The sequence below is a fragment of the Megalops cyprinoides genome, chromosome 24 (assembly GCF_013368585.1).
Source record: "Megalops cyprinoides isolate fMegCyp1 chromosome 24, fMegCyp1.pri, whole genome shotgun sequence".
NCBI classification, from domain to species: Eukaryota; Metazoa; Chordata; class Actinopteri; order Elopiformes; family Megalopidae; genus Megalops; species Megalops cyprinoides.
In genome coordinates this window covers 6,396,305-6,410,822 of record NC_050606.1, presented here as the reverse complement: position 1 = coordinate 6,410,822, position 14,518 = coordinate 6,396,305, and positions in this window count along the sequence as shown.

Sequence of the window (14,518 nt, the reverse complement as noted above, 5' to 3'; positions counted from 1 at the left end):
CGTTTATTAATATTTATTCATTTTTTCATAAATGGAAGATCACAGGTAGTGTCTGAGTAAGAGCTCCAGAATCAGGCGACACGCAGGGGGGGGTCCTGCTCATCCATTGATTCTTGTGTGTATTCCCCAGCCAATCCCAATGAGTTCACTTCCACCTTCCCTGGCTCCCCTGAGGCCCACGCGATAAAGGCATTGCAATCAGTCTCCCACTTTACATTCTCCCTCTGTATCCTCATACAGTGAAGTGGTATAAGATACCTGCCACAATTTAACAACCGGCGTAAAACCCGGCAGCAGAGGCATAAAGCTGGCTGGGAACAGAGTGGTTGATCTGCTACCAGCTTCTTCATTTTTAGAGTGATTTCTGATGTCATCCTCTGAGAAATTCTGCTCCTGAAATGAACAAAGAAAAAAAAAAAAGTTCTGGTGGTCGAAAATGACTGGAATGGAATGAATAGAGCCTTAGCATTGCTTTGCGGTTTTGTAACAAGTGTGAGAAGATCAGAAATATGCTGTCATTTCCTGTTGAAGTTATTTCATGGTATATGGAACCCTGGTGCATCCTATCACCAGACATTTCACTGAAAACGGACAAGTGAAAGCAGTAGTTTGGTTAAATTCCGCCACATAAAACCGATCCTGGATCAGCAGTGGGGACTGATTCAGGGCACATAAACCGATTCTGTGCAGAATACTGGCCCAGCATTTACCCACAGCAACGGCGGGGAGAAATTCGCCTCTTATTACAGTTATTGTTCAGTCGTAATTGCCATGCGACGGGTACTCAGGCTAATCTAAAATATAGATCTACTGAATAAGACCACAGCGAGGAGATGAGTGCTCACCCAACATGGCGATACACCTCATAACGTGCCGCATGGACCTTAAAATGTCAACATGATTACCTGCTCCGCAGAAAAAAAAAAGAAATAAATAAGAATCACAGAACGCCTACAGATTTGTTATGTGAAATAACCATTATCTGGATAAGCAGGGTAACTCGCTCCACCACGGTCCAGGGGACTCAACACAGGAAAAGGGCTGTAATTAACAGATAAAACTGCGGGTTCATTAAATGAATATGCAGTGTCATGCATTCGCGGCTCGGTATTGATCGCCGCTGCCTGACTGGGTCTCCCCCAGCGCCGGAGTTCTGACACGGCATTCATCAGCCCACCTATTTATAGAATTTTAATTAGCTTCGCAACTAAAGCCAACATCATTAGCTTTTATTTTCGGCAAACAGCGGGTGCGCGCGCAGTAATAATGGGTTTTTCGGGAGACAAATGGTACCAAGGACACAGCGAGGGAGGTGACAGTTCAGAAAAGGCGATGAAAAATTAAGCAATTGAAAACGTGTAATGCATGGCAGACAAGGTGGTAATGTCACCTTGGAATAATTTAATCCGAGAGAAACAACACGCTCATCATTTACGGTCCTCGACATTTATGGTGCCTTATAACAGTCAATATTTTGGTATATTGAGAGGTAACGATAAATTATAATGTGTCTCGTGAAAACGCTCAGTATTGCATGAAGCCGCCACAGGGAGAGAAAAAAAAAATCCACGTACAAGCACAAGTCAAGCATGGCGACTTTTGTAGGTGTGTATGTGCATGAGTGTGTACATGCTTACGTCCACATGTGTGTGCATGTGCATATGTGCATGTGTGGCCAGACAGGTTCATTTGTTTGGAAATGTAATCTGCATTTGAGGTAAACAGCACAAAATAGCTCGCACCTGGAAGCTATTTTGTGGATTTATTTCTTTGAATGTCAGGAGGTTTGCCAAGGATGGCAGCTTGGACTCTGGGCCTGGCTTTGCTAGTTGCACTGATATCGTGGCGTTGATCAATGGAGAGGATGCTTATCTGTATCTGCGGTGGTCTCTGGAATGTAAAGGATGTGTTTCTGAGAACCATTCTTCCGTTATGAGTGTGTTGCAGACTGATTAGGTTTGAAGTGAACAAAAGCCTGTACCTGAACTCCTGGTAACTTTGTTTGTTTTTGCTCACGGCAAAAGGACAGATGGTTCATGTCATTTACATGTCTTAATTATCACACATTATCAGCCACTGATGCCAGAGAAGCCAGCAAGGGCTTCCTCTCAGTCACGACCCAACCAGGTGCAGGGCCAAGGCTGGAAGTGTGTGCAAAACAAACATCCAAGCCACCAATCTGTGAAGCAGAAAATACATACATTTCTTATGTGGTCAGAATGGACTACATTATCCATGCAGGCTATGGGATTTCCTCCTTTAGAACCTCTAATAGAAGCACTTACCCCTGAATATATTAGATCACACGGCACACAGCAGTCCAGACTTCTGCCTGGCAATGGAAGTGCTGCTGAGTCCCCCCCCCCATACAAAAAATATTATATTGAGAATATATATATTTTAGCTTCTAAAGCATTGCTTTTTTTGGTCAATATATTGAAAATTTGTCAGTTATTGCCATTTGGTAAATTGAAATATATTTCTGTTTTGCAGTAATATTTTTTTAATGTATGTGCGATATATTCTTGGGCTGAACAACATATTTCTCAGTATATCGTGGCTAATGCTGTTTTTGCCTATTTTTTCGAGTGACAGAATATGATGTGGCTATGGTGAGCCTCTCATCGGCTGTTGGTCTATGGCTCTTGACCCTTAGCATAGTTATTCATCCGGGGGAAAAGCTACTACTGTGAGCAGGAAAAAAGCATTGAATAGGCAGTTCCAGGAGTAAAGCATCTCCATGGTTCTAATGCAGTGTGTACGCTATTTTCTTTTCCTATCTGTATGCAGCACGGAACAATAATGTTATGTCCTTCATATCAGAGCAAACACACCATCACACTGGAGATGCCAGACAGGTCAATTATTAATTATCGTGTCACATTTTATATTTGACAATTGGTTTGGGTTTCTCAGAGCACCTCTATTGAGAAAGATTTAATTAAGCTAGAGGACAGAAATAATTTGAGGAGACCTGCAGAACCTCTATTGTTTGCTTACTGGTTGCTTGGGAATTTAATTATATTGCACCAGTTATAGGGTTGCTTTGTGGTTAAGTGCTTTCAACTCTTTAGTTGCAGCTCCTTGGGGGGTTTCAGCACAATGTATTCAGAAAGTGTGCTGGTACAAAAGTATTCATTATCACTCATGCTTTCTGGGTCTGAGACCTGCTGGTAATTTATCAATTCCCAGAATTTTCAGTGAAACGGGTGTCATACAAGGGCGCTGGGAAAGTAATAGCCCACATTTTGAAAAATGCTACTTTGCACAGGAACATGATCAAACTTTCAGCGCTGTATGGTTTAGCTGGTATTTATGAGCTGTAATGTCCACGTATCCAACAAATCTGCTCATTGTAGGGGTACATTTTCTTCAATACTTTTGGCCGAGATAAAAAAAAAAAAAAAAAAATGTATCCTGACTTCCAGGGTGACATGTATAACATGATTTGATACTGCTGTGATGGCAATGTTACTCTAAATGGATGCTGTTTGTTGATTTTGATGACTATGAGGAGAGATTTTCTGAGGTGCGGACAGCCTCTTTTTGGCCAAACATGAGCTGTGTGCCCTTGCCAAAGCTCTAACACCCACAGTGATGGATCCTGTATTATAAGACATTAACTGAGGCTAGGGTCAGTCTTGCATGAGACATTTTTGCTTACAGAGGCCAATGGCTGATTAAAACAGCATTAGTTTTGGCACAAATAACCTTTTACTCCTCTTGAATTGACACTTAACCTTGGATTCAATCAACCGTTTACTTCCCTTTGACTCAATTAAATATCAACGTTACCTTTTTCACTTCATGAATTTGTGAGTTCAGATATCACCAAAATAATCATTCTTTCTGTATGTAAGAAGGAAAACTCTGTTGTGGTTAGGAAAGTGGACATGTCACCAGAAGGTTGTAGGTTTGAATACAGGACGGAACTCTGTTTTTGTAAGAAAGGTAATTTTTTTTTCATTCATTATTTGTCCAACTGTACAAAAGGATAGCATAAAGCAGAAGCTATGTAATAAGGTGAACTAAAGGATATAATGCCTGAGAAAGCTTGGTTTAATTGAGCTCTGAGAATGCAGGCTGTGCTACACAGTCAGGGTGGAAGACAGACCATTTTTCTCTCAGTAGAAAACATCACACTTTGCAAAGTGGCCCTCTATAAGTGGGCAGTGATTTATAAGGTCAGATTCCTAGGGTCTGGAAAGTTCAGTCATTTGCTGTTCATTGAATGCGCTGTTAGTCTTTCAGTCAAATGCCTGGTGTGTTAATACTGGGTGGTGAAACACCATATTCTGAGTCATTAGCTCCTTCCTGAGAAATACAGTTGGTGGCACCATCAGTCCATGGGAGATTGAGGATTCGTGAACCACATAATGGTTGGCGCTACCAAGTGCTGTCAATCATCGACTCCTGTGAATCACGGGAATTTTCTCTCCGTAGCAGAACGAAATGAATGGCTCAAATCAGCTAGTCACTGATACTGTGACACATAATAGCTGCATCCATTTTGGGGTGCAGGAACTATTACTCCTCCATCACTAGATCCAGCCAGCCATGGATAGATTGTAGTCATGCGAGCATAGGTCACTAAAGGTAATCACACCCATTGTGGGTAGCACAAGATGAGACAAGATGAGCTTTGATATCTAAAACAAGAGCAAACCATTAGTTATTTTAGTTTCAGACTATACATGGGCTGATATAGTTGATTGGAGGTATAAACAACAGCAATTCATTTGGATCTCCCTCACCATGAAACTGCTTCTCCATGCCTACTGTGGACCGAAGGCAGAGAGCACCAATGTTTTAAGGCATCACTCTCTGTCTGAAACTTTATAAAAACATCAATGGATCCGTTGGTCCAAGACAGACACCGAAGCATGCTTTGAGGGCTCGTACTGAGACGGTAAAAAATATCGACTTGCCGCAGGGAGCCGGCACCTGGGTATCCATGGTGAAATGCATGAGTGTAGAGGCTACACGAGTGAAAATTGGGAAACCGATAGGAGAGTCCTCTTCTCCTGAGATGGATCGGCACACTTCATTTGAGTGCCAAATAAAGTCTAAGGTTCAGAACAACAACAACATGAAAAAAGAAGTTTGGAGGCTTAGCGGCCCTTTAAACAGAAGAACTTGCAGTGTGGCTCCCGTTTTAACAGCACTACTGTTTGTGCGGCCCAGCCACTCACGGGAGATGGAGTGATTGCAAGGCAAGTGGGCGAAAGATCAATGCAAATGCAGGAGACGGAGGTGATTTAAGATGAAGGGCAAAAAAAAAAAAATAAACCAAGCAGCATGCTGGAAAGTTGGCAAGATGCAGGCAAATTAGTGGAAAAACATAAGGGAAAGGATGCTTGAAAAGGAACTTATAACTGTTGTTTGCTATAAAAAAAAAAAATAAAAATATAAATGTTTGGTACCCATAAACATTTTTCCCACAATCTCTTAGAAGGACTCTAGGTACTTTGTTAACATGAGAGCAAAGTAACAAGGCGATGCTGGATTGTGATTAAGAGAAAGCCGTGTGCCAGCAGAGAAAAAAACCACGATTATGGCTGTGAATATGGAATATCACCGACCAAAGGCACAAAGGAACAAGTGGAATGGCAGCAGTTTTCTGTGGTTAACACAGAAATGATCGCGTTTAGCTGAATAACAGCTAAGTAATGTTCTTACTGCTTCATGCTCCATTACATACTTTCTGCTATCCTCACTGACTGGATGTGGTTATCGCTGTGTCTGTCCCTGCACATAAAACTAACATGAGAATCTGATGATAGCAAGATGACCGGTAATTAATAAAATGTATTATCTTCACACCGTACCAGTGCGAGTGGGTATAAAAATCCCCCCCCCCAACCAAGTTGCGCTTAGTTTACAAGATCTTGAACAAGATCAAAACGAAAGTATGTCTGTAAGGTTTAAGTTCTCAGGAATCTATATAAATAAACCAGAGAGAGAGAGAGAAAGAGAAAGATAAAAAAAAAAGTATTTCTGTGATGTTTAAGTACTCAAAAATTTATATGAACCAGATCAGTGGGGCTCAGCTCAGAAAGCTTTAAATATACACACACACACACACACACACACCATTATGTACTGGTGGTACTGCAGATACACACATACATACACACTAAGTGGTATGCACATACGCAAACCAGCATGAACTCGTATGGATCTGGGTCTCATGGCAAAGCTGCATAGAATAAGCCCCTTCAGCAGTCATAAAAAGAAGCAGCATAGAGTTGTCTGACTCCATCTTAATGACCGTGTGCTTAATGATCCTGGGCTTCACATTCATGCAGACTGCATGGAATGGTTGCTTTTGTGATGGGAAGATGCCTGGGTCTCTTCAGAAAAGATGTGATCTCCAGCAGTTGCCCTTTGGGTTTGACTTGCAAGCCTCTCAAGCTGTTTTCCCTACAGTGCGCTTAGGAAAAATGTTCATATGTACAAGGTAATAACCTCTCCAGTAGCCACGATAATGGATGCTACCATGGAAACTAACAGGTACAGTTTCATGTGAATAGCTTTGTAGTTGTCACCTATGGAGGTCAAAAGCCCAGGAATGTAAAAGAGAAACCAAAATACAATCAAGCAATATTGTGGTCATCATTTATGTCAAATTATTTCTGATAGTTACCCTCAGTACAGCACCCCAAAATATTTTTTGGGGAGTGTTTGCATGTTCGCTACTTGCTTCACTCACATGTTACAGCGTGATAGAAATATCCTTCAAATTTGTTTGGTTGTGTTACATTTAAAAAAAACATCCTGACTGCAAAGATGTAAGCTTTTATTCTTTTTTTTTTTCCATTTACTTGCCGGTAGATATTCGTCCTGCCAGAAAACTGAATTTATAACACCATACAGTGAAGGGGAGCAGATAAGACACACACATAACAGGCTGTATATCTGTCTGCAAGGAGCCCGGTTTGAAGAAAAATGTGTTGCATATAGTTAGATAACAGACAGATGGTTTAATTTGGATGTCTGGGATTTCTGGGTTTACTCTTAAAAAATGCCTTCCGCATGCTGAGCAAATTCAATATGCATGCTGTTGCGTCTGAAGGGTAGGTACAAAATTCCACCCGGAAAATGTATGTTTTAGTTACAAATGCTTGCCAAAAGTGTTTGCAACATTTAGTCTGTTTCATAAGCTTTGGGCTGGCTAACACTTCAAGCTGTCAGCGTTTTCACAAATTATCGCTGCTCAAACATACAAATAATTCATAGGTGAGGAATTAGTCTGTGCTCATCAAATATCAGTGAAGATAATCTCAGCTTTAAATTTTCAGCTTGTGTTTAAGATGTGGTTCACAGGAATCGTTGTTTCCTTGTATTTTTTTATGGTGCCATTTTAAATGTATTACGTGTACAATTCCAGTTAGCGATGGCAGTTCCACCCTTACTCTCACTTTGTGTGTTGCATGCAATGTGCAAATTAAAATGGCAGAAATAACGGTGAGCCTACCAATGGTTTTTGTGGATGATTGACCAAAGCAAGACACAAGCTGGCACAACTGTGGCGCTTCATTCAGCTAGTTTAAGTGTGGGTAACATGGTATCGGTTTAGGATGCTTAAAGTGGAGTTTGTTTTCTCTTGATTAATCTTGCCGTGCGGATGATTTCAACCGGCTGCAATACCCTGAACTGAGCCACAGCTGGGTGAGGATCACGTAGCGATGTCAAGATTGGCATACCTCCGGAGGGGGGTGGAGGAGACAGGTGCGGGGAAGCTGTGATCACCTGGTAGGAACTGAATGAATCTGTCAGAGGTCATGGACACTGAGCTAAGTGTGTGGTTTGACACCTGTTCTGCTCTCCGCTGCTGAGGTTCCTCGGCTTGTTTCAGCCTGTTCTGTACGAACGTGACACTCGTATTGATTTTTTTGCGTGAGCCGGTACACAATTTCAAAAACGTGACAAACAGTTTCAGACTCGGTGACGTGGATTAAAAGGTTACCGTACCATTATCTGCAATCTCTTACCTCCCTGCATCTGCTCTGGGGGAAAAAATAAATAAATCTGTGCACAAATGTACAAATAATATATGTAAACCTACTAGGCCCTGGGAACTGGCTTTTTAGTTGCTCTGTCCCCATGTTTCATTCACATAGATTTTGACCAGTTTTCACCAAAACAGAGAAAATCTCTGACTAAATCACACAGTTTTTATTGTCCTGACTGGTTAAGTGTGGAATTTAGGCTCATATTCAATGTACCTGCAAAGGAATTTGTAGAGTGTTTTTTTTCCCTTTGTGCAGTGTTTTGGGGGTTTTGTGCTTATACAACATTACTGCTGAAACTAGCAAAATATGCTGTTCCAGAAACAAGGGGAAAAATGTAAATTTACTTAATGTTGTTGTTCAAAGTGAAGTTCAAAACTTTCACCTTGAAATGCGAAATGGCACCGGAATTAAACTGGACTGTTAGTTCAAGAACAGGCCTCACAAGAGCTTGAGAAATAGCCTCATAGTTTTAAAGGTCTTGATGGGGAAAGGCCCACATTGCAGATCTCCTGTGTCTGTTTGCAGATAGTTGTCAGAACCCCCCCCCCCACTCTTTGAGCAATGCCTTCATAACTACCTTTGCGGCCTGCTCTAATCTTTGGCAGCATCGCATCTTGCACGGAATACACACAGAGGGCTGAGGAGGGGCCCCCTTTCTGTAGAGTTAGGTTCCCCAGGCAGCCAAAGGCATGCTGACACAGACTCTGTTCAAAGCTCCAGTCCCTGTCTCATCGCTGCCTCTGAGTGGATTGAAGTGACACAGCTTACATGGTTCACAGACTGTTGACTGTTGACTGTCTGACTGTGAAATTCCAGGAGTTTTTTTTTTTGGGGGGGGGGGGGCATACGGAGCAAGAGCCCCCTGGTTTGATTGGGAAAGCAACAGAACAAATGTTACTTTTTTTGCCTTTAATTTATGACAGATGCCATAGAAAACAGGGTGGGGAAGGGAGTATAAAAGGGAATGCTTGTTGCATTCACTGCGGAGAGAGCAGCATTGCACAGAGACGTGGAAATGGCAGAAACGTTCAAATCAACCCGGCTTTCATCTCAGTGTGAATGCCGCAGCCACCAGCACCTGCTTCAGAGTGCAAACTGAAACATTTGAACTGATTATTCATCTCACGTCTAGCGGTATCAGATCAATCACCCTGATTAATGTTTTGACAGGGTTCAAGAATGATCAGTTTTATCTCGGCGTCTTGTGGTAAGAATAGACTGGCTTTCAGGATTCAGCCTCTGTTGGATTCAGGCATGGCAAGGCCAAGAAGTTTCAGTTATCTTTTTTCTTTTTTTTGGCTTACAGAAGATATGTCACAACAATTGGCTTCATCTTAAGGGCTATATTATACAAATATCAATATAGATTGTCAAGATCTTGGAAATAACTGGGTACTTTCCTGTTGAATCAGTGCTGTATAACTCAGCAGTGGGCTAACTACCTCTGTATGGCAGATTGCAGGAAGAATATATATGCATATCACCACGTGTTCAGTGGTAACTGAAATTCACAAAGAATATCATAAGATTTTAAAAAATGTCATGCTTCCTGGAATACATGAAGTCAAAAGATAAATGTAGATAAAGTGCAATAGGAGCTACATTGAATAAATAACCCCTTAGTCTGTCACAGATTGCATAAACATTCATTGTTCAGTCTGTTCTGATTTTTTTTATTCATTCTTCACCTGTCTCTGTACTGATGTTTGTAATGTATGTCTGAGCTGCAGATGAAGGTCTGTATAAATCAAAAGAACACAGTTATCAGTTAAGTGTTCAGATTTATACCTGAAACGGACCGCATAATGCTTTAATGCTTCAGCTTTAATTTTTACCATGTGGTCCATAATCAGTATTTCATCTATATAAGTACTCAAGTTTTGCACAGGTAGGGTTAAATTCCACACCTGTGGAGCCAGTTTGGATGAATATGTTTTTTCATCTGCTTACACTGACAGTTTTTCCCTGACTTGAACACAACATGTAACAAAAATGGATTGTGCCAGATTGATTCCCGAGGTTACACATTTAGCTAGCACTGTGATTTATTTCGGCACAATGCCTGCATTTTTTTGTTTTTTTTTTCACAAAAAAACCTCATTATTCTGTGTCAAGGGAGCTTTTTGTTATAATTTCAAAGGGATCCACACATGGAAATTGTGGTGTGCACTAAAAACTAAAAATAAAAACAATTTTATTATAATATATAATTATATATATAATTATATAATATATAATTTTATTAACAATTTGATTCTGTTAATTAATGAGTAACATAATGAAATTACTTTCAGAATTGCTATTCTGGTGTGCTGACTTTTGAAGAGAGGGTGCTTCATGTAAGACCTCAGCTTTGCTTCCTTAGCTATCACTGCTTTGAAAGCCCTGGTGCTTTGGTAATAGATACCATGGATAATTTACGATACACAAAGGAGTAGTTGCTTCTGATTCAGAAAGTCTCAGAATCCCTTGTTCCTGCAGGTGTGTTGTGGGCAGACAGAGTTCATCATAAGGAAAAAAATGGGCTTTATTTTTCACATCTCTAAAATCCAAAAAATTTAAATTACTTTGCATTTTTGGTTTAGCACCATTGTTTGTTTAGTGAAATATTTCTTTAAAGTTTAACTTCTAACATTTTTGTGTTTAGTGCAGTACCTCCACTATGTAATAGTTTGCATCCTAACATTGTTGCAAACATTGTTACCACATGTTTCAGGAGCAGTGGGTCATTAAGTGCACTTCCTGAGCAGCAATGGATTAAATTTATCATTTAAAAGCTTAAAAAGCCATCACACTGTAGTTGGCACAGAGGATATCACAGTCTTGTGGACTGCAGAAAACTACAGTGTTTTAAAACACTCACTGGCAGTAATGGTAGTGGTAGGAGAATTATGAGCTGTAGTAGCTGCAGTAGATCCCAAAATATTTGATTATCCAGGCCATCTTCGGATGCATGGTGCACATATTACAACTCATAGGACAAGAAATTCCAAAACAAATGAAATGGTTTTTAGTAGTAAAAGTGTACAGCATGACATTACAGGGAAGCAGGTCTGCTGTTGTTTTTGGCTTGACTTGGGAGTCCAGTCTTCCAGGGAGACAAGTAAATCAGCACAGCCACAGGACAGTGGCGAGAGGCCTCCCCTGTGCATTGTATGGAGCAGAAGAGGCCAGTCATGGCTGAAGGGCAAAGGGCAAACTGGGAAAGGGCTAAAGCCAGGTAGAAGACCTTTGGACAGTGCCTGGGACAGAGACCTGTGGGTAGGAGGAGAGCAGCAGAAGGCGCAGAGAGGGGAGGAGGAGGAGGGAGACACAGACAGCTGATGCAACAGGATGGAGACATTAGTGGGCGGCTTATATGCATCATTTGCTGATTTGGATTGATTTACGGAGAGTAGGCGTGGATATGGGAATTTCCTGTCTTCCTGAACTTTAGCTATTAAACTTCCATTAAAAAAAATTCAAGGTAAAATTTCAAATAAGAGAGCATACTTGCATGATCATACATAATGAAATTTACATTTGTAACATATTAGCAAGGTTATGCTGAAAAACCAGCCAAACCACAGAAATGCTTTATATATATATATATATATAAATATGGTAAAATTCATTTTTATTTTCCTCCTGTTCTTCCCGTTCTCATGCAGCACAAAGATCACCAGAAATGTCCATGCCGCCTGCGTATCGTTTCGGACTCTGTTTCGCTCTCGTTAGCTGGGCCCCTGTGCAGCGGCCCTATTTGCCGTCTGTAATGTGTGTGGATTGTGCAAATAAAGTCAGCAGTGGGCTCATTTTCACCGTGTCAGCTTGATCCCAGACTGGCCCAAATAATCTGATGGTGCCGGTTTCTGCAGCTCCTACACGTTCAGAGTCAATATTGACACTCGGGCAGATCAGCTTCTCTGTTGCCCGGTTCCTAGCACTCGTGCCTTGGCTGAAGTGCACCTGCGTTTTTTGGGGGGGGTTTTTTTGGGAGTGCAGGTGTGGCATCAGCGTAAAATCACAGTTTAGTTTACTGAGAACGGGCGGGGTTTTTTTTATTTGACACTGTGTTCCCCCACAGGTGTATGAGCAAACGACACAAAGTAACCATGCAGATAATTTTGTTGTTAACATTTCATTCTGTCTTTTGAATCGTGTTAGAGCATTCAAAAAATCTGAGCAACTATCCAGTAAATTTGGTTTACCTCATTCAGTTACTTGTTTCAATGTTTTGTTTTGTTTTTTTTTTTGTGTTTGGTGCTTATACCAAAGGAGGGAGAACCAGGCAGGTTAGCACGTATGGTCTGATGACTGCTTGTAGATACAGTGGAGCTGTTCCCCTCGATGCCTGGTAGACTAGCACCCACATTTTGAGCTGGAACCAGTAGCCAGTGGAAAGAGATCAGCATAGGTGAGACATGGGAATATTTTTGGAGGTTACAGTCCAGCTGAGCAGGAGCATTGTGGATGAGCTGTAGAGGCCTGAACACACAGACAGGGAGTCATTCAGATGTGATGTTAACTTCAGGTTCTTACTGACTGTAGTGGTTACATACCTTGTGGCATTTATCACAAAGCATACATGGTTCCTTGGTGCTCAGGCCAATTTCCCAAACTGGATCTTCCAGTCTTGCTGTATAGTAATCCCCTAGTTTATGCCTCTTTACCGTAGCTGTTCTGGTGGAAAATGGCTGCCACGCATCACAGGGGCAATACATTTATTGTGCTGAGTAAACCCCCTTACTCTGAAAGGCACTATATCAATGCAGTGCTCTGTTAACTATTTGTCCATGGAGTCCATTAACATCCATGTCCATATAGAATTAATCTATCTGAATTTATTCTATGAGGCACAAGGGCCTGCAAAGCATTTTATATGGTGTTTGACTTTAGCCCTGACAATGCACGTAACAGTATATCCTTTGATTATTCCGTCGTCTATTCCACACGTAATGGCATTCTGACAGAACGAATATCAGACAGTTGCATGCTTTCGTTTTCGGCATCTCACTCGGTTCTGCCCACGCACGGCTGTATTGTTGAACCGTGTATAGACGGTTCGTAAATCTTCATTCCTGCAAATGAAATTCAAGGGAAACGATCATGCCCAGCAATTAGTTTCATGCACTGCAGCGAGCACGAGTCCCGCAGGACGCATAACCAACGGCAACTAGACAGAGACTCCGCCAAAACAAGAGACGCGTTTTTTTTTCCCGTTCAGGTAAACAAATGAAACAATATTCAGACACAACTGCGCAAGTCAAAGGCGTAGAGCAGTCTTGTCATTCTTGTACCCTTAAAGAATGAACTGATTTGCTGTATAATTCACTTTCCGGCGATTGATGCGTTGGTGACTCACAAAGCCTCTGAGCTGGTGCTATACTATTTCCCAGCACTGGGAACAAATCAGCCTTTTAGATGAGAGTCTGCTAAGCAAATGTAATACAATGTAAAATAAACAAACAAATCTAATATATGTAAATGTGGGCAATAGCAACTACACGTGCAAAAAAAGAAGAAACAAGCGAACAGGTGAAGATATCTTAAGCTCAGGTGCACATACGGTAGCACGTTCTACCGATCAGTCTTAAGTTAGAACAGCATGTTTTCATAAGAATAAACTGTTCCCTTTCGAGTGAAAAAAGGTTGAAGGCTGAAGTGTACAAGCTACCCCAGTATATATGCAAAGTGCAGTCCAGCAGTTACGTACGAGTACAATTTGTCGTACAAAATTCAGTTTCATCCTCATGAATGGCTTCACGGCATGTACTGTATTGTCATCTCTTGCGGGCTTTCCACGGCTCAAAAAAGTGAAGAGTGACACCTAGTGGTAGACAATGATTTTACTTGCGTGTTGATTTTAAACCTTACAACCATGTTTTAGAGATCAGCCCGTAGCCTGAAGGAGGGACGATTGATATTTTGTGTATACTTTACAAGTGATGGATGTTCACCTGTGTGTCACCACTACAGTATAGAGTCCCCAGTATGCTTGACTCCAAACTGTATGTATATTAATATATCGTCAAGTCATCTTGATGGTTCACTGTGCTTAAATTGCAGCTGATGCACGTATCGTAGACATTACTGACTCTCCACAGAATTTTAGTAGTACTGATTTTACACCCCCCCCCCCCCCCAGAAAAAAAAACCGCCAGTGTACTTGCCTTGCTAAACCTCAGAAGGGGTGCGGTTGTGTGTTGGTAGGTGTTACTTGATGCTGTCACTGAGATTCGCAGTTTCAGGCTGTCGACATAGTGTTAATTAGCTGCTGAAACCCCGTGGCTGGCGGCAAAGTGTCTCCCAGACAGGATGAGCTCGTATTCTCGATCGGGATGTGACTGAATCAAGGCTGTTCAAACGAGCGAAATCGCGCCGCCGCGAAATAGCGAATCTTGGCAGGGGACTTAGGAAGCACTATCTTGAAAGATTGTTTTCAAAGTACGCAGAAAACTAATTACAAGCAATAAATTAATTTCACGCCGCCGCTTTAAAATTAATTGCATCTTGAAACAAGT